The sequence below is a fragment of the Triticum dicoccoides genome, chromosome 3B (genome assembly GCF_002162155.2).
Source record: "Triticum dicoccoides isolate Atlit2015 ecotype Zavitan chromosome 3B, WEW_v2.0, whole genome shotgun sequence".
In the NCBI taxonomy this organism is placed as follows: domain Eukaryota; kingdom Viridiplantae; phylum Streptophyta; class Magnoliopsida; order Poales; family Poaceae; genus Triticum; species Triticum dicoccoides.
The window spans coordinates 547723613-547749517 of record NC_041385.1 but is presented as its reverse complement, the minus strand read 5'-3'; positions in this window follow the sequence as shown (position 1 = coordinate 547749517).

Sequence of the window (25905 nt, the reverse complement as noted above, 5' to 3'; positions counted from 1 at the left end):
GCTTGTATATTCCAACGATGGGCTTCCTCAAATCGCCCTAGGTCTTCATGAGCAAGCAAGTTGGATGCATGATACGTCTCCAACGTATCTATAATTTATGAAGCATTCATGCTATTTTATTATCTGTTTTGAATAATTACGGGCTTTGTTATACACTTTTATATTACTTTTGGGACTAACCTATTAACCGGAGGCCCAGCCCATATTGTTGTTTTATTGCCTGTTTCAGTATTTCAAAGAAAAGGAATATCAAATGGAGTCCAAACGGAATGAAACCTTCTGCAATGTTATTTTTGGGAAGAATATCACCCAGGAGACTTGGAGTTCACGTCAGAAGAGCCTCGAGGAGGCCACAAGATAGGAGGGTGCCCCCCCCTTACTAGGTGCCCCCTGTCTCGTGGGCCCCTCGAGCACCCCCCCGACCGACTTCTTTCGCCTATATAAGCCTACGTACCCTAAAACCATCGAATATCAAGATAGATCGGGAGTTCCGCCGCCGCAAGCCTCTATAGCCACCAGAAACCTCTCGGGAGCCCTTCCCGGCACTCCGTCGGAGGGGGGGATCCTTCACGGGTGGCCATCTTCATCATCCCAGCGCTATCCATGATGAGGAGGGAGTAGTTCACCCTCGAGGCTGAGGGTATGTACCAGTAGCTATGTGTTTGATCTCTCTCTATCGTATTCTCTCTCGTGTTCCCTCTATGGCACGATCTTGATGTATCCCGAGCTTTGCTATTGTAGTTGGATCTTATGATGTTTCTCCCCCTCTACTCTCTTGTGATGAATTGAGATTCCCCTTTGAAGTTATCTTATCGGATCGAGTCTTTTATGAGAACACATGATGTATGTCGTGTCGTGCTTATCTGTGGTGACAATGGGATATCATGTGCCACTTGATGTATGTTTTGGTGACCAACTTGCGGGTTCCGCCCATGAACCTATGCATAGGGGTTAGCACACATTCCTGACTCTCCGGTAGAATCTTTGGGGCACTCTTTGAAGTACTTTGTGTTGGTTGAATAGATGAATCTGAGATTGTGTGATGCTTATCATATAATCATGCCCACGGATACTTGAGGTGACAATGGAGCATCTAGGTGACATTAGGGTTTTGGTTGATTTGTGTCTTAAGGTGTTATTCTAGTATGAACTCTATGATGGATTGAGCGGAAAGAATAGCTTTATGTTATTTTACTACGAACTCTTGAATAGATAGAACAGAAAGGATAACTTTGAGGTGGTTTCGTACCCTACCATAATTTCTTCGTTTGTTCTCCGCTATTAGTGTCTTTGGAGTGATTCTTTGTTGCATGTTAAGGGATTGTTATATGATCTATCTATGTTATTATTGTTGAGAGAACTTGCACTAGTGAAAGTATGAACCCTAGGCCTTGTTTCCTATCATTGTAATACCGTTTACGCTCACTTTTATCGCTTGCTACCTTGTTGTTTTTATAATTTCAGATTACAAATACCTTTATCTACCATCCATATTGCACTTGTATCACCATCTCTTCGCTGAACTAGTGCACCTATACAATTTACCATTGTATTGGGTGTGTTGGGGACACAAGAGACTCTTTGCTATTTGGTTGCAGGGTTGTTTGAGAGAGACCATCTTCATCCTACGCCTCCTACGAATTGATAAACCTTAGGTCATCCACTTGAGGGAAATTTGCTACTGTCCTACAAACCAGTGCACTTGCAGGCCCAACAACATCTACAAGAAGAAGGTTGTGTAGTAGACATCAAGCTCTTTTCTGGCGCCGTTGCCGGGGAGGCTAGGTAAACGGTTCTCACACCCCATCAACTAAGCTCTTTTCGGAGGTGAGTGCTTGAAGGTATATCTTTAGATCTTGCAATCGAATCTTTTTGTTTCTTGTTTTATCATTAGTTTAGTTTATAAAAGAAAACTACAAAAAAATGGAGTTAAGTTTGTCTCGTACGCTTCGTCTTTTTAATATCTTTCGTGAGTTTGATGGAAAGGAAAATTGTGCTCAAGTGCTAGAAGAAGAGTGCATTAAAATGCTTGGTACTGAATCTTTGAATGATGAGCATGATTGCAATGTTATTAGTATGAATTCCTTGAATATCCATGATGATAATGATATGCAAAGCCACAAGCTTGGGGAAGCTATGTTTGATGAATATGATATTTTTTGTCCCCCAAGTTTTGATGAGAATATTTACTATGATGAAAGCATGCCTCCTATTTATGATGATTATATTGATGAAAGTGGGTTTGGAAGAGTGTCAACTTTAGGAAGTAGTGATCCCACTATTTTGGAGGATGTTGAATCTTATTGTGATGAACATGAAAGTGGATTTGGAAGAGTGTCAACTTTATTTAGTGACAATTCCACTATTTCGGAAGAGGTTCCAATTGATTATGAGAACAAAGTTGCTATCTATGATGATTATTGTGATGACTTGTATGCTATTAAGAATAATGCTAACCATGAAACTTGTCATCATGATTTTAGTTTTCAATTGGATTATGCCTCACATGATAATTATTTTGTTGAGTTTGCTCCCACTATTATTCATGAGAAGAAATTTGCTTATGTGGAGAGTAGTAAATTTTATATGCTTGTAGATCATGAAAAGAATGCTTTATGTGCTGATTATATTCTTGGATTCATTCATGATGCTACTGAAAATTATTATGAGGGAGGAACATATGCTTGTAGGAATTGCAATAATGTCAAGTTTCCTCTCTATGTGTTGAAAATTTTGAAGCTATGCTTGTTTTACCTTCCTATGCTAGTTGATTATTGTTCCCATAAGTTGTTTGCTCACAAAATCCCTATGCATAGGAAGTGGGTTAGACTTAAATGTGCTAGTCATATTCTTCATGATGCTCCCGTAATGTTTCAATTCTTATATTTTATGTGAGCATCATTGTCATCATCATGCCTAGCTAGAAAGGCATTAAAGAAAATCATTTGCTGGGAGACAACCCAATATTTACCCTTACTGTTTTTGTGTGTTCACATGATTATGCTACTTTATTAATCATGTTTTATAGCTTTTGTTTCAATAAAGTGCCAAGTAGAACCTTTGGGAAGACTTGGGTGAAGTTTATGTAATCTTGCTGTAAAAAACAGAAACTTTTGCGCTCACGAGATTAGCTGCCATTTTTTACTGAAGAGTGATTTTAGGTTGATTATTTTTGCAGATGATTCATAGACAAATTCCTCAGGTCCAGAAATTTATTTAAGAATTGTTTGAGTTCCAGAAGTATATGTTTGATACAGATTACTACAGACTGTTCTGTTTTTGACAGATTCTGTTTTCATTGTGTTGTTTGCTTATTTTGATGAATCTATGAGTAGTATCGGAGGGTATGAACTATAGAGAAGTTAGAATACAGTAGATATTACACCAATATGAATTTATAATGAGTTCATTACATTACCTAAGTGGTGATTTATTTTCTTATACTAACGGAGCTTACGAGTTTTGTGTTGAGTTTTGTGTGGTTGAAGTTTTCAAGTTTTGGGTAAAGATTCGATGGACTATGGAATAAGGAGTGGCAAGAGACTAAGATTGGGGATGCCCAAGGCACCCCAAGGTAATATCCAAGGACAACCAAGAGCCTAAGCTTGGGGATGCCCCGGAAGGCATCCCCTCTTTCGTCTTCATTCATCGGTAACTTTACTTGGAGCTATATTTTTATTCGCCACATGATATGTGTTTTGCTTGGAGCGTCATTTTATTTTGTTAGTATTTGCTTGCTGTTATTTATAATAATGTTTTGCATCTTTATTTTCAATAAAAATGTCAAGGATAGCCTTTTCCATGCTTATTTTGCTAGTATACATGTTGCTGTTTGAAAACAGAAAGTTTACTGCTGTTGCAAAAATTCCCTAGAAAAGTCAGAGAATGGTATAATGTTGAATCTTTTTGAATATTAAGATCTGATAAATTTATTACAGTGAGAATTGTCTCTAATAATTTTTGGAGTTAGGGAAGTATGATGACTCTTGCATTCTTTACAGACTGTACTGTTTTGGCAGATTGCTGTTATGGTTGCAATGTTTGCATATGTTTGCTTGTTTAATGATTCTATTTGAGGATAGGAGTATTAAATGTGCAGAGACATTTAGTATGCAACATTGAATAATAATTTTTGTGATTTGCTACAGTAGAAAATGATAAGGTTTTTGCATTGGTTTATACTAACCTATCTCACGAGTTCTTGTTGAGTTTGGTGTGAATGAAGCTTTTGATAAATAGAGAAACCATGATATGAGAGGAATTAAGGAGACACAAAATTTCAAGCTTGGGGATGCCCAAGGCACTCCAAGATAATATTCCAAGAAGTCTCAAGTATCTAAGCCTGGGGATGCCCCGGTAGGCATCCCACCTTTCTCCTTCAACAATTAACGGTTAGTATCGGTTGAACCTAAGTTTTTGCTTCTTCACATGAGTTGTGCTATCCTTGCAATGTCATTTTGTTTTGGTTTGCTTGATGTATGAATACAATACCAAGATCTGAAATTCTTTAATGGGAGAGAGTCTTCACATAGTTACACAATTATTTAGCTACTCATTGATCTTCACTTATATCTTTTTGGAGTAGTTTGTCATTTACTCGTGTGCTTCACTTATATCCTATGAGTAAATGGTTGAATGAGTTGATTGTCATAAATCTGAAATTATATATGTCTCATTTGATTATCCCATGGGTAGAAATGACTTCACATCTAAGAAGTAGAGGTTGTAAATTTATTGACGGTTAGCAAGCATTGTATTGGTCATTTGAACAATTCATGAAAGAATATTGAAGGAAGAGAGATTTCACATATAAATATATTATCATGGACATCTTTTATAATTGTGAGCACTCATTAAGTATGACATGCTAAAGAGTTGATGTTGGACAAGGAAGACAACGTAATGGGTTATGTTTTCTCGCATCTCAGTTAAAGTATATTGTCATGGATCATTCAAACATGTTGAGCTTGCCTTTCCCCCTCATGCTAGCCAAAATTCCTAGCACCAAGTAGAGATACTACTTGTGCTTCCATATATCCTTAAACCCAGTTTTTGCCATGAGAGTCCACCATACCTACCTATGGATTGAGTAAGATCCTTCAAGTTAGTTGTCATCGGTGCAAGCAATAAAAAATGCTCTCTAAATATACATGACTTATTAGTGTGGAGAAAATAAGCTTTGTACGAACTTGTTATGGAAGCAATAAAAGCGACGGACTGCATAATAAAGGTCCATATACAAGGGGCAATATAAAGTGACGTTATTTCGCATTAAGATTTTGTGTATCCAACCCTAAAAGCGCATGACAACCTCTGCTTCCCTCTGCGAAGGGCCTATCTTTTACTTTATGTCTTTTACTTTATGCAAGAGTCAAGGTGATCTTCACCTTTCCCTTTTTCATTTTATCCTTTGGCAAGCACTTTGTGTTAGGGTGATCCTGATATATATATATATATCCAATTGGATGTACGTTAGCATGAACTATTATTGTTGACATCACCCAAAGGTGAATACGTTTGGAGGCAACATTATAAGCCCCAATCTTTCTCTGTGTCTGATCAAAACTTCCTAACCACAAGTACTGCGTGAGTGTTAGCAATTGTAGAAGACTATATGATAGTTGAGTATGTGAAGTTTGCTAAATCAAAGCTCTGACATAGACTCTTCCTGAAAGTAAGATGAATTGCAATTGTTTGATGACTAAGAATGAAGTTTGCTAGTTTTCAAGAAAGTTTATGGTCTATGCTTTAACATGTGAATAGCTTGTTACTTGATTATGAATAGTTTTATGAGATGAACTACTGTTATGACATATAATCATGCTAGAAAAGGTGATTGAAATTATCATTGATCAAACTTGTGCACCTCTAGCATTCACACTTCATAAATTCTTTCTTTTATCATTTACCTACTCGAGGACGAGCATGAATTAAGCTTGGGGATGCTGATACGTCTCCAATGTATCTATACTTTATGAAGCATTCATGCTATTTTATTAACTATTTTGAATGATTATGGGCTTTATTATACACTTTTATATTACTTTTGGGACTAACCTATTAACCGGAGGCCCAGCCCATATTGCTGTTTTATTGCCTGTTTCAGTATTTCGAAGAAAAGGAATATCAAACGGAGTCCAAATGGAATGAAACCTTCGGCAGCGTTATTTTTGGGAAGAATATCACCCAGGAGACTTGGAGTTCACGTCAGAAGAGCCTCGAGGAGGCCACGAGATAGGAGGGCGCCCCCCTACTGGGCGTGCCCCCCTGTCTCGTGGGCCCCTCGAGCACCCCCCCCCGACCGACCTCTTTCGCCTATATAAGCCTACGTACCCTAAAAACATTGAATATCAAGATAGATCGGGAGTTCCGCCACCGCAAGCCTCTGTAGCCACCAGAAACCTCTCGGAGCCCTTCCCGGCACCCTGCTGGAGGGGGGATCCTTCACCAGTAGCCATCTTCATCATCCCAGCGCTATCCATGACGAGGAGGGAGTAGTTCACCCTCGAGGCTGAGGGTATGTACTAGTAGCTATATGTTTGATCTCTCTCTCGTGTTCTCTCTCGTGTTCCCTCTATGGCACGATCTTGATGTATCCCGAGCTTTTCTATTGTAGTTGGATCTTATGATGTTTCTTCCCCTCTACTCTCTTGTGATGAATTGAGTTTCCCCTTTGAAGTTATCTTATCGGATTGAGTCTTTTATGAGAACACTTGATGTATGTCTTGCCGTGCCTATCTGTGGTGACAATGGGATATCATGTGCCACTTGATGTATGTTTTGGTGACTAACTTGCGGGTTCCGCCCATGAACCTATGCATAGGGGTTGGCACACGTTCTTGACTCTCCGGTAGAAACTTTGGGGCACTCTTTGAAGTACTTTGTGTTGGTTGAATAGATGAATCTAAGATTGTGTGATGCTTATCGTATAATCATGCCCACGGATACTTGAGGTGACAATGGAGTATCTAGGTGACATTAGGGTTTTGGTTGATTTGTGTCTTAACATTTTATTCTAGTACGAACTCTATGATGGATTGAGCGGAAAGAATAGCTTTATTTTATTTTACTATGAACTCTTGAATAGATAGAATAGAAAGGATAACTTTGAGGTGGTTTCGTACCCTACCATAATCTCTTCGTTTGTTCTCCGCTATTAGTGTCTTTGGAGTGACTCTTTGTTGCATGTTGAGGGATTGTTATATGATATATCTATGTTATTATTGTTGAGAGAACTTGCACTAGTGAAAGTATGAACCCTAGGCGTTGTTTCCTATCATTGCAATACCATTTACGCTCACTTTATCGCTTGCTACCTTGCTGTTTTTATAATTTCAGATTACAAATACCCTCATCTACCATCCATATTGCACTTGTATCACCATCTCTTCGCCGAACTAGTGCACCTATACAATTTACCATTGTATTAGCTGTGTTGGGGACACAGGAGACTCTTTGCTATTTGGTTGCAGGGTTGTTTGAGAGAGACCATCTTCATCCTACGCCTCCTACGGATTGATAAACCTTAGGTCATCCACTTGAGGGAAATTTGCTACTGTCCTACAAACCTGTGCACTTGCAGGCCCAACAACGTCTACAAGAAGAAGGTTGTGTAGTAGACATCAATGCACACCCACTTAGTTTTTCTTTTTGAGCTTTCTAAACTTATAGCTCTAGTGCATCCGTTGCATGGCAATCCCTACTCACTCACATTGATATCTATTGATGGGCATCTCCATAGCCCGTTGATACACCTAGTTGATGTGAGACTATCTCCCACTTTTTGTCTTCTCCACAACCACCATATTCTATTCCACCTATAGTGTTATGTCCATGGCTCACACTCATGTATTGCGTGAAAGTTGAAAAGGTTTGAGAACACCAAAAGTATGAAAAAATTGCTTGGCTTGTCATCGGGGTTGTGCATGATTTGAGTATTCTATGTGATGAAGATGGAGCATAGCCAGACTATATGATTTTGTAGGGATAACTTTCTTTGGCCGTGTTATTTTCAAAAGACATAATTGCCTTGTTAGTATGCTTGAAGTATTATTGTTTTTATGTCCATATTAAACTTTTGTTTTGAACCTTATGGATCTGAACATTCATGCCACAATAAAGAAAAATCACATGGATAAATATGTTATGCAGCATTCCACATCAAAATTTTTGTTTTTTATCATTTACCTACTCGAGGACGAGCCGGAATTAAGCTTGGGGATGCTTGATACGTCTCCAATGTATCTATAATTTTTGATTGTTCCATGCTATTATATTATCTGTTTTCGATGTCTTATATGCATTAATATGCTATTTTATATTATTTTTGGGACTAACATATTAACCTAGAGCCCAGTGCCAGTTTCTATTTTTTCCTTGCTTTTGAGCTTCGCGGAAAACGAATACCAAATGGAGTTCAAACGGAATGAAACCTTCGCCAAGATTTTTCTTGGACCAGAAGACACCCAGGAGACTTGGAGATCAAGTCGGAAGAGCCACGAGGTGGCGACAAGGGGGTAGGGCGCGCCCCGGCCATGTGGGCCCCTCGTGACTCCCCTGACCTAATTCTTCGTCCTATATATTCCCAAATATCCCCAAACCACTAGAAGCATCCATGAAAACACTTTTCCATCGCTGCAATCTTCTGTACCCGTAAAATCCCATCTAGGGGCCTTTTCCGGCATCCTGCTGGAGGGGGATTCATTCACAGAGGGATTTTGTACACACTATTGCCCTTTCGATGAAGCGTGAGTAGTTTACCTCAAACCTATGGGTCCATAGCTAGTAGCTAGATGGCTTCTTCTCTCTCATTGCTTCTCAATACCATGTTCTCCTCGATGTTCTCGGAGATCTATCTGATGTAATCTTCTTTTGCGGTGTGTTTGTCGAGATCCGATGAATTGTGGATTTATGATCAACTTATCTATGAATATTATTTGAATCTTCTCTCAATTCTTATATACATGATTTGATATCTTTGTAATTCTCTTCAAACTACCAGTTTAGTTTGGCCAACTAGATTGGTTTTTTTGCAATGGGAGAAGTGCTTAGCTTTGGGTTCAATCTTGTGGTGTCCTTTCCGAGTGACAGTAGGGGCAGCAAGGCACATTGTATTGTTGCCATCGAGGAGAAAAAGATGGGGTTTACATCGTATTGCTTGAGTTTATTCCTCTACATCATGTCATCTTACTTAATGCGTTACTCTATTCTTCATGAACTTAATACTCTAGATGCAGGCAGGAGTCGGTTGATGTGTAGAGTAATAGTAGTAGATGCAGGCAGGAGTCGGTCTACTTGATACAGACATGATGCCTATAGTTCATAATCATTGCCTTAGACATCATCATAACTTTGCGCTTTTCTATCAATTGCTCGATAGTAATTTGTTCAGCCACCATATTATTTGCTATCTCGAGAGAAGCCACTAGTGAAACCTATGGTCCCTCGAGTCTATTTTCCATCATATAAGTTTCTGATCTACTATTTTGCAATATTTTACTTTCCGATCTATAAACCAAAAATACCAAAAATATTTACTTTATCTTTTGTTTAGTTCCATCTATCTCTATCAGATCTCACTTTTGCAAGTAACTGTGAAGGGATTGACAACCCCTTTATCGTGTTGGGTGCAAGTTGTTTGATTGTTTGTGCATGTCTTGGTGATTTGCGTGTTGTCTCCTACTGGATTGATACCTTGGTTCTCTAACTGAGGGAAATACTTATCTCTACTTTGCTGCATCACCCTTTCCTCTTCCGGGGAAAAACCAACGCAAGTGAAAGGATCGATATAGTTGACTAGAGGGGGGGGGGTGAATATGCAACTAACACTTTTTAATATTTTCTTTACCAATTTAAACTTTGCATCAAAGAAGGTTGTCTAGATATGCAACTATGTGAGCAACCTATATGATGCAATAACAACTAGCACATAAGCAAGCAAGAGAAACAACACTAATAAGCTTGCACAAGTAAAGGCACGAGATAACCAAGAGTGGAGCCGGTGGAGACGAGGATGTGTTACCGAAGTTCCTTCCTTTTGAGGGGAAGTACGTCTCCGTTAGAGCGGTGTGGAGGCACAATGCTCCCCAAGAAGCCACTAGGGCCACCGTATTCCTCACACCCTCACACAACGCGAGATGCCGTGATTCCACTATTGGTGCCCTTGAAGGCGGCGACCGAACCTTTACAAACAAGTTTGGGGCAATCTCCACAACTTAATTGGAGGCTCCCAATGACACCACGAAGCTTAACCACAATGGACTATGGCTCCGAGGTGACCTCAACCGTCTAGGGTGCTCAAACACCCAAGAGTAACAAGATCCGCTAGGGATTAGTGGGGGGAATCAAATTTCTCTTGGTGGAAGTGTAGATCGGGTCCTTCTCACCCAATCCCGAGCAAATCAACAAGTTTGATTGGCTAGGGAGAGAGATCGGGCGAAAATGGAGCTTAAAGCAACAATGGAGCTTAGGGTTAGAAGAGGTGAGTCTTCTTGGAGAAGAAGACCCCCTTATATAGTGGGGTGACAATTCCAACCGTTACCCACCACTCAGCACGAGACCCACGGTACTACCGCACCACAGGAGCAGTACTACCGCACCACATGAGTGGTACTACCGCACGGGCCTGCGGTACTACCGCGGTGGACCGCGGTACTACCATGGGCGCGGCAAAGCCTGGACCTGAACAGAAGAGCACAGACAGGGTGCGGTAGAACCACAGGCGTGGTACTACCGTGACCCTATGCGGTACTACCGCAGGGCAACCACAGGCCAGGCACAGTAGGCACAGATGTAAAAAATTATATCCGTGACTACCTCCGCAGAGATATTATCAAGCAAAAATATGACACGATACTACCGCGAGCCAGGGGTGCGGTACTACCGTGAAGGGTGCGGATGTAAAAAATTACATCCGCCCCTACCTCCGCTCCTGCTGTTGTACCTGGCCAGGCGACGAAGTACGACCGCGCCGCAGCACGGTACTACCGCGTAGAGCGCGGATGTAAAAAATTACATCCGCCCCTACTACCACTTGAGCAGCGGCGCCAGGCCAGAACTCATTGTACTACCGCTTAGGAGGAGCGGTACTACCGTGGAAGCCCACAGTACTACCGTGCCGGAGCCCGGTACTACCGCTGGCTCCTGCAGTAGTACCGCTCAGAGGAGCCGTACTACCGCCAGCCTAAGAAAAGCAACTCGGAGTCCTTCATTTCGCAGAGACAAGGTGAGATGGAGGAAACTCCAAAGAGCCAAAGGAAAGGCGGTGCAAAAGGGGACGTGTACGTGAGATTCCACCCAAACCTTTCCAAAGCGGACCCCCTCTTAATAGTACGGCTTTCCTACGACTCAGCTCCACCGAAAAGAACCGTAGAGAAACGCCATCTTCAATAATCTTCGAGGGGCATCAAATCGTCTTGTGTTTAGTCATGATATATCAGAAAAGCTCAATACACACGATTAGTCCGCAAAAGCATTGTCATCAATCACCAAAACTATTAAGGGATGAGAATGCCCTTACAATCTCCCCTTTTTGGTGGATTGATGACAATACGGGATTTGGACAAAGGGAAAGAATATAGCACAAGCAAACCCCACATCTCTAGAATATAGACGAGCTCCCTCTAGATTCGTGCTAGAGAGTAAACTGCTTTGGACTGCATGGCACGAATACTAGGATCACCACTCCCCCTATATTTTAGAAACAAAGCATATCTTGCAATGGTAAGGCTAACACTAAACAAGATAGTAAATATGAGCAAAACATAAATAACCCGATATAGCATAAGCTCAATAAGGTAATAAGGTACGATAGAGTACATATGTCTTACACCATATGATAAACTTAGTCTCACAAGCACAACCAAACCAAAGCAAACAAGTTCAATAGACCGAAAGCAAAGCAAACGGCGAAACACACGACACATGACACGCAAACCCTACTCTCTCTCCCCCTTTGGCATCCAGACACCAAAAAGGCAGAGAGGGCACCTACAACAAAGGTGGTAGCTCAGGCGGAAAACGACTCCTCGTCACCAGACCCCACAGCAGGAATGTACTCCTCCTCAGAATCGGTCCACTGGTATCCTTGCTTAGCCATCCAGGCAGCCTCGGGGGTGATGGGCTTCTCAGAGCCGCTGGCCACGTCCTCCCCACACGCCCTCAAGATCCGGATGTCGTGACGGCGACTAAGGGAGTCCTGGACTAGGGGGTGTCCGGATAGCCGAAATATCATCATCGGCGGACTCCAAGACTATGAAGATACAAGATTGAAGACTTTGTCCCGTGTCCGGATGGGACTTTCCTTGGCGTGGAAGGCAAGCTTGGCGATACGGATATGTAGATCTCCTACAATTGTAACCGACTCTGTGTAACCCTAGCCCTCTCCGGTGTCTATATAAACCGGATGGCTTTAGTCCATAGGACGAACAAAAATCATACCATAGGCTAGCTTCTAGGGTTTAGCCTCCTTGATCTCATGGTAGATCTACTCTTGTAACACACATCATCAATATTAATCAAGCAGGACGTAGGGTTTTACCTCCATCAAGAGGGCCCGAACCTGGGTAAAACATCGTGTCCCTTGTCTCCTGTTACCATCCGCCTAGACGCACAGTTCGGGACCCCCTACCCGAGATCCGCCGGTTTTGACACCGACATTGGTGCTTTCATTGAGAGTTCCTCTGTGTCGTCGCCGATAGGCTCGATGGCTTCTTCGATCATCATCAACGACGCAGTCCAGGGTGAGACCTTCCTCCCCGGACAGATCTTCGTATTCGGCGGCTTTGCACTGCGGGCCAATTCGCTTGGCCATCTAGAGCAGATCGAAAGTTACGCCCCTGGCCGTCGGGTCAGATTTGGAAGTTTGAACTTCACGGCTGACATCCGTGAGGACTTGATCCTCGATGGATTCAAGCCACAGCCGAGCGTGCCACACTGTCACGACGAGCATGATTTAGCTCTGTGGCCGGACAATACCCTGGAGGCCGCACTCGAGCCCGCTCCGATCTTAAATTCAGAGCCGGCTACGCAGATCGAGGACGGATGGCTAGACACCGCCTCGGGCGCTGCAACCTCTACGGCGTTAGAGCCGAACACTAATCTTGTCCCTCACGAAGCTCGTGACTCCGAGGTGCCGGACTCCTTGCCGGACTCCGAACCTCCCGCGCCCCCACCAATCGAATCCGGGTGGGCGCCGATCATGGAGTTTACTGCCTCGGACATCTTTCAACACTCACCTTTTGGCGACATCCTGAGTTCGCTAAGGTATCTCTCATTATCAGGAGAGCCCTGGCCGGACTACGGTCAGGACAGTTGGGATGCGGACGACGAAGAAATTCAAAGCCCACCCACCACCCACTTTGTAGTCACCGTCGACGACCTAACCGGCTGCTAGACTATGACTCCTAAGACATCGACGGTATGGACGACGATGCTGGAGACAAACAAAAACCAGCGCCTATCGGGCACTGGAAAGCCACCCCAACTCACAACGTATGTATGGTGGATATACCAACAGGAAGCGATGATGAGGAACAACGGGATGTGGCGAAGGAGAACTCCCCCAACAAACAACCAAAACAGCGACGCAAGCGCCGCCCGAAGTCCCGCATCGATAAAAACGACACCCATACGGACCCGGCCCTAGAGCAGGGAGAAGCAGTGGATGGCGCACATGCCACCAAGCAATCATCCAAATACGGTGAACCGGACAAGCAACCCATCCCCGGCGAAAACAAGAGCCTAGACGATCTCACGCCAAACACATCATCAGAGCATAAGAGCCTTCATAAAAGGCTCGTCGCTACTGCAAGAAGTTTGAAGAAGAAAAAGCGGAAGCTCAAAACAACAGAAGACGCACTCCGAATGAGGTGGAGCAAAGTACTCGATACCGCAGATAATTACGACGCTAGTCGCCAGACAAAGAGCTACCCGAAGCGCAAGCTGTTGCCCGAATTCGACGAGGAGGCCTTAGAGCCCCCATAGTCAAAAAAGAAAGATGCCGCCTGGCCGGATAGACGACCAGATGACAGGCTGGGAGCAACAAGGGGCTCCGCACACAAGCCGGCACACGATCAGCATAAAGATCCTCGGAAAAAGGATGACCTGGTCAGGTCTATCTACGGGTCAAAAAACAAGACTTCAGGAAACAACACAACTCACCGAGCGTTTGAATACAACAGCACACCCAAATACAGGGGCGCCGCACACCCACTATGTTTCACCGACGAGGTACTGGATCATGAATTTCCAGCGGGATTCAAACCCGTAAACATAGAGGCATATGATGGAACAACAGACCCCAGAGTCTGGATTGAGGATTATATCCTACACATACACATGGCTAGAGGAGATGATCGCCACGCCATAAAATACCTACCCCTCAAGCTCAAAGGGCCAGCTCGGCATTGGCTCAAAAGCCTTCCAGAAAATACCATTGGAAGTTGGGAAGAGCTCGAGGATGCGTTTCGAGCAAATTTTCAAGGGACCTATGTCCGCCCTCCGGATGCAGACGATTTAAGTCACATAACTCAACAGCCTGGAGAGTCAGCACGCAAATTCTGGAATAGGTTCCTCACCAAAAAGAACCAAATAGTCGACTGTCCGGACGCCGAAGCCTTAGCAGCCTTTAAGCACAACGTCCGAGATGAATGCCTCGCCAGACACCTGGCCAGGAAAAACCAAGAACAATGGTCACACTAACAAGCGTCATGACCCGCTTTTAGGCAGGGGAGGACAGCTGGCTGGCTAGATGTAGCACCAGCGACCCAAGTACATCCGAAGTCAGGGATGGAAATGGAAAATCACGACGCAGAAAAGATCAGCGCCGGAATAAGGAAAATGGCCCAAATAGCACGGCGGTCAACGCCGGATTCAAAAGCTCGCGGCCGAATAACAAAACACTGCCCCTCAAGGACAAAAGTGACGAGCTATCCAACCTAAACAAAATTCTGGATAGGCTATGTCAGATACATAGTACCTCCGGGAAGCCTGCAAACCATACCCACAGAGATTGTTGGGTCTTTAAGCAGTCCGGCCGACTTAATGCCGAACGCAAGGGGCTCGACACACCAAGCGAAGACGACCAACCCCACAAGCAGCATGCCGGAAAACAGAAGACTTTCCCATTAGAAGTCAAAACAGTGAATTCACTCCATGTGATAACACAAAAACACAATGCGGCACCTGCCCTACCAGGACAACGTCCGCAGAATGGGGATAGACCCTACCAAAATTCGCCATAACAGCACTTCCTTCAAAGGAGTGACGCCAGGCCTTTAAGCCAATTATACGGGCTCTGTACAACTAAGAGGTTGTGTTCGGTTCATCCGACAACTTCCGTCGCGAAAAGCTCACCCTCTGTAGCGCCCCATTTTACAGTGGCCATCAAGCACTACTGGGACGCAAAGCTTTCGCCCGCTTTAACGCAATACCACACTACACGTCTCTTATACTTACAATGCCCGGTCCACGCGGCATAATCTCATTAAAGAGTAACTCCGAGTGTTCCTCGACCACGGAGAGCGTGGGGCTGCCTTGACGGCCACTCCGACCTTGCAGGTCAAGGCCCCTAAACACAGGTCATTCAGACCCCGGACACGGTTAGGCGAGTCCGGCATAAATAAACAAGGGGCTTCCTAGCCGCACACCCCCTTTATAAGGGGCCGCGCGTCTAAATGATGAGAGCCAATAAAGCTCAACTTTCTTTATCTGCCAAATTATACCTTATTTTAATACAACTTTTGCACGATATTTCTTATAAACTAAGTCCTTCTCTTTTACAGATGAAGCACGTGCTACACCCATCCAGGATACAACACAACGGAGACACATGCGCAGACGTGCAGCAGGGACCCGTTGCAAGGATTCTTTTCAGATTAAGACCCTGCGTAAACCTTTCTTACTGTCTCTTGTTGATACACATCCCCCGGTTTCCTACCATAGCCGAGGAGGAGGCTGGCATTTTGGCATCGGCCGCGTCAGAAGTTCCCGTCTGTACCTGGATACTAGGGGCTTAGGGCACTGTTCTACCCGGTATCATAAAGACCGAACACCTCAGGGAGTGTTCGGCGTCTCGAGTTAGGCCTTATATGCATCAGCTCCGAATCATGTCTTTGGTCAAATGTTGGGTTTGCCCGGCTCCTGTGTTTTGCTGCCTTATGTTCCGTATCATCGGCTAACGCGGCACCAGGAGAACTACTGTGATTGTGCCCCGGTTCGGCCGGGCGAGCACCTCAGTAGAGAAAGCCAAAAACTGACTGTCATGATACAGCGAGAGACTGGTCAACCACTCAATCGACCATGGAATGTTTAGAATTCCTCCGCTTTGACGAAGGACCGCTTCCCGGTCAGGCACATACGCGCCCCGAGTTCGGAGAAGAGCGGTGCCGCTAGGGGCTATATAGTAGCCCCACATTAGAGCTCCTATGGCTAAGTGAAAGTGATAAAGCGTTATAGTCCGGTTGCCTAGTTTGCTACGCTATCACCTCCTTAAAAGGACCAAGACGTTGGATTAAGTGTGAAAAAGCGCTTTCTTCTTTTTGCAAACACCCCCGCACCATGTGCGTGGGGGCTGAAGCCAAAGACTGCCATCTTTCAGATTATACATACACATACGGCCGCACAGGAGATAGTTCAATACTTGAACGCACAAGTATAAAAAGCTATTGCATTATAAACATGATCTCACAAATTATACACGTCATTTGAACATGACATCTTTCGAGCACTGCGCCTCTATTAAATGAGCGCCCTGCAGGACTTCCTCAAAATAGTGCTCGGCGGGTAATCGACTCTTGTCTGAACCCTGGGATGCAACAGCGGTGGAATCCATGTCCGCCCAGTATGTCTTCACATGGGCGAGAGCCATCCGTGCACCTTCTATGCATGCCGACCGCTTCATCGCCTTGATATGCGGCACCGCCCCAAGGAATTGCTGCAACAAGCCAAAATAACTCTTCGGCTTGGGCCTTTCCGGCCACAGATGAGTGATCACATCCGTCATGGCAATTCCGGACAATCTATTCAGCTCAGCCCACTCAGCCAGCCGATCAGTCAACGGAAGTGGACGCTCCGGACTATGGAATTGAGACCAATAAAGTTCTTCCATTTCGTGATCCTTCTGGCCTCGGAAGTGCACGACTGCGTCCGCCGCACTCGCCGCCAAATCCAGATACGGATCCTCCGCACCACACAACTGGCCCAGCTGAGCATACTTCGGATCCGTGAACTTCCTACGCAGAAGAAAGGGCTTTCCAGCCGCAATGTCTCCGGTCTGACGCAATTCGTCCTTCATAGCCCGCATCTCACTCCGGGCATCCTTGACTTCGGCGCCGGCCTTCTTCAGGCCCTCTTGCTCCACTCGGCGTTCTCCTTCAAGAACCTCACAATGGTCGGTAGCATCTTTTAATTTCAAGGCCATTCCGGCCAACTCTTCCCTGCTTCGGCAGTGAGCAGCCTTTTCGGCTTTTAGCTCTTCCATTGCCTTCAAGGCAGCCGCATTACTTATCCTGGCTTGCTCCTTGGCTCGAGCAAGCTCTGCTCAAAGATCTTCCATAGCTGCGGCGCCATCTGCATCAAGCATACAAATTGTAAGGAACGGGCACCAGCTCCCTTACTAGGCAACCGCGGAGCAACCACCTACCTTGTGACTCGCTAAGTCGTTTATTGACCAGCGCGATGTCCGCATCCGCAACATCGAGTTGCCTCTTCAGTTCGGCAACTCCATCAGTCCGGCTGGCCATCGAACGTTCCGCCACCTGCATAGGAAAGGCGACATTCTATAACTGAGATTATGATCCTTGGCACGCTATCACTTTCGACAGCATACCAAGTCTTAGGGGCTACTATCTATACAGGGCGCACTTCATGTGCAAAACTGTCAAAAGGTATGTCATTTTTTGCGTACCTCAAAACCCATCAGCAAGCTTCCGACGGCCTCATACAACCCGCTCTCGGCGGACGAGATCCTTTCAATCACCGTACTCATTAACGTGCGGTGATCTTCCGAGATAGACGCCCTCTTAAGCAAATCATTCAGCTCCTCCGGCCGTACACCAATGGGTGCCGAACTCTCTGGCCCCGCCGGACTCGGGAAGACCATCCGTGACGACACCTCAGGGTCGTCCGCCCCGCATGATGGGGCGGCAGATGGAGGCGTTTCACTCTCCATCATCTCCGGACGAAGGTCTCCCGAAGATGAGCTGTGCTGAGACGGGCTGACATCCGAACTACAAGATGAAAACTTCGGTTACCCTTAGAAATTAAGCAGGGGTGTCCACTATTACAAAATTCCCCTTTTTTACTTACGGCTCGCTGGAGGGCTGATTCCTTCGAGGAGACAGCACGGCCGGGGCTCTTCCCGGCACAGGACCTTCCGGTACAGATTTCTTTCCCCGCTTTGAGGCCTTGGCCTCCGGGTCTTCGGAAGCTGTCCTCTTCTCCCCCTGGAAGGAGGGACTCTCGATTCCTCCCTTACTGAAAGCCTCCTTGGCAGAGGTGGTAGTTCCCCTGTGCCCCCCTTCGCCTTCCTCCGAAGGTGCAACCTCCAACATTTTGATTAACACGGGATCCTGCATGGTCTCAGGGAGGGGGGCCGGACACCGTATCAGTTTTGCTTGCGCTATCCACTCCTGTCCAAGGGATAGCTGGTCAAAAGGCAAACCCACGATAAATAGATGGACAATGTGTCCGGACACAGGGCTACTTACTTGAGTATCCGGGCGATTGCAGCTTAGGCCAGCATCCTCGGTCAAGTCCGGACGCATCTCTTGCGATCCGAAGAACAGTTTGTACATCTCCGCGGGTGTAAAACCCATGAAGTGTTGAAGAGCTCGCGGCCCCTCCGGATTAAATTCCCACAGGCGGAGGGGGCGACGTTTGCAGGGCTGTAGGCGCCGGATCAGCATAACCTATACCACTGCGACTAGATTTATCTCCCTTTCTTGGAGGCCTCGAATCCGGTCCTGCAACAGGGGTACGTCTTTGGACGGCCCCCAGTCACGCCCCTTGTTGACCCATGACGTCAACTGTTGTGGAGGGCCCGAGCGGAAGACGGGCGGCGGCCTCTGCCTGCTGCCCCTGGGAGCGGTGATATAGAACCACTCCTGTTGCCACAAGCCGAGCTCCTCCTGAAAAGAGCCCTCGGGCCATGGAGCATCGGTCCTCTTGCTTATAACCGCCCCTCCGCACTCTGCCTGACGCCCCTCAATCATCTTCGGCTCCACATTGAAGGTTTTGAGCCACAAGCCGAAGTGAGGGGTAGTGCGGAAGAAGGCTTCGCAAACGACAATAAACGATGAGATGTGGAGGATGGACTCCGGAGCCAAGTCATAGAATTCCAGCCCATAGTAAAACATGAGCCCCCTCACGAAGGGGTCCATCGGGAAGCCTAAACCCCGACGGAGGTGATGCACGAACACAACGCTCTCGCCGGGATCGGGAGTAGGAATAACTTGCCCTCGGGCAGGCAACCTATGCGAAATCTCATAGGTCAAGTACCTGGCGTCTCTCATCTTTAACACGTCTTCTTCCGTGACGGAAGAAGGCATCCACCGGCCCCGTAGGTCGGAGCCGGACATTGTCGAAGGTCGAAGGTACCCGAATCTGGAGCTCTGGGTGTTGGAACTCGGGGGCGAGGGGCGGATTCGATTGAGGATTGAAGAAAAGGAACTGGCCTTGGTCTCATTATAAAGAGGAAGAATACCGAGAGTTGTCCCCGTGACCGTTTGGAACCCGCCTTCGATGGAGGGGGTGTGGCAACAGGCGCGGTTGGGTTACCCACGTCTGTATTTATGGGAATCCCGGAATAAGGGGAACACGATCTCTGCTTCGACAAGATGTGCCAAGGAAACCGCTTCGCTAAACGCGTTGAGGTGGTACAATAAAAACAATTTAAGTAAAGGCTTGGTAGTGGTGTGATGTCACACCATCAAATACGTCAGCAGATTGAACTTGTGTAAATATTATTCTCTCTACGGTGGTATGTGGAAATTATTTTTGCAGAGCCGGACACTATCCTGGTGTTCACAATCTTCTATAAATTATTCGGAGGAGGAACCCGCCTTGCAATGCCGAAGACAATATGCGCGCCGGACTCGTCGTCATTGAAGCCTGGTTCAGGGGCTACTAAGGCAGTCCTAGACTAGGGGGTGTCCGGATAGCCGAACTATCATCATCAGCCGGACTCCAAGACTATGAAGATACAAGATTGAAGACTTCGTCCCGTGTCTGGATGGGACTTTCCTTGGCGTGGAAGGCAAGCTTGGCGATATGGATATGTAGATCTCCTACCATTGTAACCGACTCTGTGTAACCCTAGCCCTCTCCGGTGTCTATATAAACCGGATGGCTTTAGTCCATAGGACGAACAACAATCATACCATAGGCTAGCTTCTAGGGTTTAGCCTCCTTGATCTCGTGGTAGATCTACTCTTGTAACACACATCATCAATATTAATCAAGCAGGACGTAGGGTTTTACCTCCATCAAGAGGGCCCGAACCTGGGTAAAACATCGTGTCCCTTGTCTCCTGTTACCATCCGCCTAGACACACAGTTCGGGACCCCTACCTGAGATCCGCCGGTTTTGACACCGACAGCGACCCTCCTTCTGAGCAACATGGGCCTTGTACTGACCCTGGACCTGCATGCAGAACAGCCTCTTCATCTTGATCTTCAGCTTCTCCGCCCAAGAGGGCTCAGCAGAGGGAGTAGTGAAAGCAGAACGGTCCTTAGCAGCCTCTTCCTCCTCAATCTCCTCCTCATCCACAGCCATCCTGGCAGCCTCAGCAGAAGTGGTGGTGTTAGCCCATTGGGGCTTGATGCGGAGCCTGATGGGCTCATGACGAATCCAACCTGGAGCTTCAAACTCATCATTGGGAAAGATTTGCTCCCAAGTCTTGGAGATCAGGTGAAACAGGTAAGGCCCATATATGGGGACCTTACGGTTGAACACGGCGAACTGAAGCTCACACCACATGATATGTGAAACATCAAGTGGCTGAGTCTGAGCCTGACGGGCCTCCTCACAAAGGAGCATCATGTCAACGAGGTAAGCATGCACCTGCCCCATGTCACCAATGCACGGGAAGAGGGTGTTCCGGAAGAGCCAATGCATGATGTCAAGGAAGGGGTTAAGCACCCAAACCTTCTTCTTGCTTGGAAGTGTCTTCTGACAAGGAATGGCATGAGCTTGTTCTTGTTGGCAGACTCAGATTTGGCATGAGGGCGAACTCCAACTGGCGTGTCGAGCCCTTCATCTGGAACGTGAAGCAACTCCATGAACTCCTTCCATGTAGCAGACATCCGTCGACCATTGGTCATCCAAGTCATGGTCCTTGCTTCATCAACGCTGAAGTGGACCGAAGCAAAGAACTGTGCTATGATCTCTAGATCAAAATCCTTGTGGAAGGTGAGCATGTGTTCAATGCCGAATTGCTCCACAAGATCCAAGGCCTCTCCAAAGTACCCACGGTGCTTGTCCTGCCTCATATGATGCATGTCAATCCAGTGAACTTCGATGTAGTGGTTCTGCTTGGCCTTGATCACATCCATATAGATCAGATTCTGCTGCTTGGTCCAGAAGAGACCGTTGCCTCGTGAGTTAGCCCGGGGAGTCACATAGGGATTGAGCTCCCTTCGAATGACAAACTCGGCTTGGGGCATCTCATCCATGCCCATGACGGGCTCCTTCTGCTTATTGACGGTGTGCTTGGTCCTGCATTGGGAAGCAGATGACCCCTCTGGAGCTTCATCTGGGTTGCGCAGCCGCTTTGACCCTGTGTCACGACTGGGATTCGAGCGACGAGCAAAAGAACCGGAGCCACCACCTAGACACAAAAACACAAAAACACGCACGGGAAACAAGACGGATCAATGCAAAAGACAGAGGCCAAACCGAAGGAAACAAAAAGCATGAGATCTGGACAACACAAAGAGCGCTGGATAAATCTACGGTAGTACCGGGCAGGTTTACGGATGTAAAAATTTACATCCGCTCCAGCCGCGGTAGTACCGTGCCGGGGTGGCACGGTAGTACCGCGCCTGGGGCAGAAGTAATTTTTTACATCCGGACGCCAAGCGGTAGTACCGCACCAAGGTGCGGAAGTGCCGCAAGGCGTCAGAAACAGGCGAGGCTGCGGTAGTACCGCGTGGGTCGAAAACCGCGACAAGAGTCGCAGATCTGGATCTAGAACCTCCGCACGACAACATCGATACTACTGTTGATCAACCGGAACTACTTTGCCTATCCAAAGAGCATGCTTACTACACTACCACGCTCCCACGAATCCCACTTGCACAGATTTAGCCAAAAATCTCAAGAACACCACAGGCATCTCCCCAAGACCTAAAGCACAAGGAAGGACGAAAAAGTAGAGGAACTTGGGGAAAAACCTTGGTACATGGCCAGAGGGCGAGGTGGGGAATGATCCCACCGGTCGGAATCCGAGGAGAGCGGCCGGAGATGGAGATCCGGCGAAGGCCTCCGATGCCGTTCTTGGGCAGGAGAGAGAGAGACGGGGTGGGGAATAGAGATGAATGGGTATGGGGAAGTTAGAACTTCCCATGTCCCGCTCTTAACCCCCACCCGCTCGCGTGGGCGCGGAAGTACCGTGGGTCATCGCAGTAGTACCGCCCGGGCTGAAGTACCGCACGCTGGGCGGTAGTACCTCTCTTACAACGGCAGTAAAAAATTACTATCGCGATGGTAGCGATAGTACTGTGCCCCTGGAATGCAACGGAGTTAAGGCAGAGCCACCACCTCCTGCGGTAGTACCGTGGCTCGCCACGGTAGTACCATAATCCAAGAAAGTGCAAGAAACACACGAGAGAAAGAGAGCAACAACAATACAACCTTCGGAAACACCGAACAACTAAGAAGCGAACACAAACGATGACACAAACACGGCACAGAGAAGAGGAAGGCACACGACAACGAAGACCAACCACGAGACACAACCTCTCCTAGGAGAGGGCAGTGGCCAGAGCCACCTATGTTTGAGTCAATTGGTATGGCACCGTGAAGAATTATCCTTGGGCCCATGACCAAAACTCGTCTTTGAAGCACAAGTACCATCAAAAATGGCTAATGTGAAAGAGTTGATCAATTTATGCATAATGGGGGGAGGGAGAGTTCATTGAGAGAACAACACTCCCCCTATGTCCATGCCTACACCTAAACTAGATAACAAGTTGAGTGAGGTGGGGTGTGCAAGGGTTCAAGTCACATTGCTCGAATCAATGATATTTAGCTCATGCCTTAACTCGTGAAATCTTGCTTCATCCAAGGGCTTCGTGAAAATATCTGCAAGGTTATCATGAGTGTTGACAGACTTGAGTTCGATCTCCCCTCGCCTAATATGATCCCAGATGAAGTGATACAGAATCTCAATATGCTTCGTCTTGGAGTGTGGCACCGGGTTGAGAGAAATCTTGATGGCACTTTCATTGTCACACCAAAGAGGCACTTTGTCACAAATGACACTGTACTCCTTTAAAGTTTGCCTCATCCATAGGAGTTGTGCACAACAACTACCGGCCGCCACATACTCCGCTTCGGTGGACGAGAGAGACACACAACTTTGCTTCTTGGAAGACCAACTCACCAAAGAGCAACCAAGAAATTGGCAACCTCCGGAAGTCGACTTCCTATCCACTTTGTCTCCCGCCCAGTCGGAATCTGTATATCCTTCAAGCTTGAAGTTTGATCCACTTGGGTACCAAAGGCCAAAGTTTGGGGTATGAGCCAAATATAGAAAGATTTGCTTGACCGCCACATAGTGGCTTTCCTTTGGTGCGGCTTGAAACCGTGCACACATTCCCACACTCAACATGATATCCGGTCTAGATGCACAAAGGTAAAGCAAGGAGCCAATCATGGAGCGATATACCTTTTGATCCACTGCTTTACCATTGGGATCAATGTCAAGTTGGCACTTGGTAGGCATTGGAGTAGTAGCCTGCTTGACATCACTTAGCTTGAATCTTTTTAGCATGTCTTGAGTGTATTTGGCTTGGTTGATGAAGGTTCCTTCTCTTCTTTGCTTGATATCGAACTCGAGGAAGAACTTCAACTCTCCCATCGAAGACATCTTGAACTTAGAGGTCATGAGAGCGGCAAATTACTCATTGAAAGCTTTGTTAGGGGAACCAAAGATAATATCATCAACATATAGTTGGCATACAAACAACTCCCCTTTGACCTTCTTAGTAAAAAGAGTGGGATCGATTTGCCCAACCTCAAACCCATGATCTTGTAGCAACTCGGTAAGGTGGTCATACCACGCACGTGGGGCTTTCTTAAGGCCATAGAGTGCCTTATCGAGTTGATACACATGATCCGGGAAGTAGGGATCCTCGAACCCCGGGGGGTGCTTGACATAAACCAACTCATTAATAGGACCATTAAGAAAAGCACTCTTCACATCCATTTGTTGTAACTTAAAGTTGTGATGGGAAGCATAAGCAATCAGCAAACGAATGGATTCAAGGCGAGCAATGGGAGCAAAGGTTTCACCATAGTCGATACCCTTGACTTGGGAGTAGCCTTGTGCTACCAATCTTGCCTTGTTGCGAATGATGTTCCCATGAGCATCTTGCTTGTTCTTGAATATCCACTTGGTTCCAATGACGCTGTGGTTCCCCGACGGCCTTGGCACCAATCTCCACACCTTGTTGTACTCGAAGTTGTTGAGTTCTTCTTGCACGGCATTGAGCCAATCCGAATCTTCGAGTGCCTCATAGACCTTTTGGGGCTCAACACAAGAGACAAACGCGTGATGCTCACAATAGTTTTCTAATTGTCTACGAGTGCTTACCCCCTTTCTTAAGCTTCCAACCACATTTTCCATGAGATGACCTTTGGTGGTGAGCTTGGAAGCAATCTTCGTGGCACGACGCTCTAACTCCTCCTCGGATGTGGAAGAAGGAGGGGTAACTTGATAATCTTGAGCACCGTCTTGAGCTTGTTCTTGAACTTGAACTTGCTCGAGGGGGAGAACTTGACCTTGGGCATCATTTGGTGGTTCACCACCATCTTGAGGTTGATCTTGCCCTTGGTTCTGTTTGAGAGGTTGAGGGCCTTCACTTTGTTCTTCAGAAGCGTGTGGGTCTTGGGAAGGTGATGGCTCCACATGAGTGGAGAATTGTCCTTCTCCTTTGGCCACAAGGGGTTCCTCAATGGGTAGGATATGACCAATACCCATTCTTATTATGGCTTGGGGAGGAATTTCATCACCTACATCACAAGTACCAATTTGCTCCACTTGGGAGCCGTTATTCTCATCAAACTCTACGTTACACGTCTCCTCAATGAGTCTGGTGGACTTGTTGAGGACACGGTAAGCATGAGAGTTTGAAGCATAACCAACAAATATGCCCTCATAAGCTCTAGCCTCAAATTTAGACAAACGGACATCTTTCTAGAGAATGAAACACTTACACCCGAACACCCGGAAGTACTTGAGGTTGGGCTTGTTATCGGTAAGAATCTCGTATGGAGTCTTGTTCAAGCCTTTATGGAGATAGAGCCGATTGGATGCATGACATGCTGTGTTGATGGCTTTGGCCCAAAAGTTGTATGGAGACTTGAACTCTGCCATCATGGTCCTTGCCGCATACATCAGCGTCCGGTTCTTCCTCTCCGCGACACCATTTTGTTGAGGGGTATATGGTGCAACATATTGATGCTTGATCCCCTCATCACTAAGAAACTTATCCAAGGTGTAGTTCTTGAACTCGGTGCCGTTGTCACTTCTTATTGTCAAGATCTTTGCATCATGTTGACGTTGAGCTTCATTTGCAAAGTCGATGACGGTTTGTTGAGTCTCACTCTTCCTCTTGAAGAAGAATACCCAAGTGTATCTTGAATAATCATCCACAATCACCAAGCAATACTTTCTACCTCCAA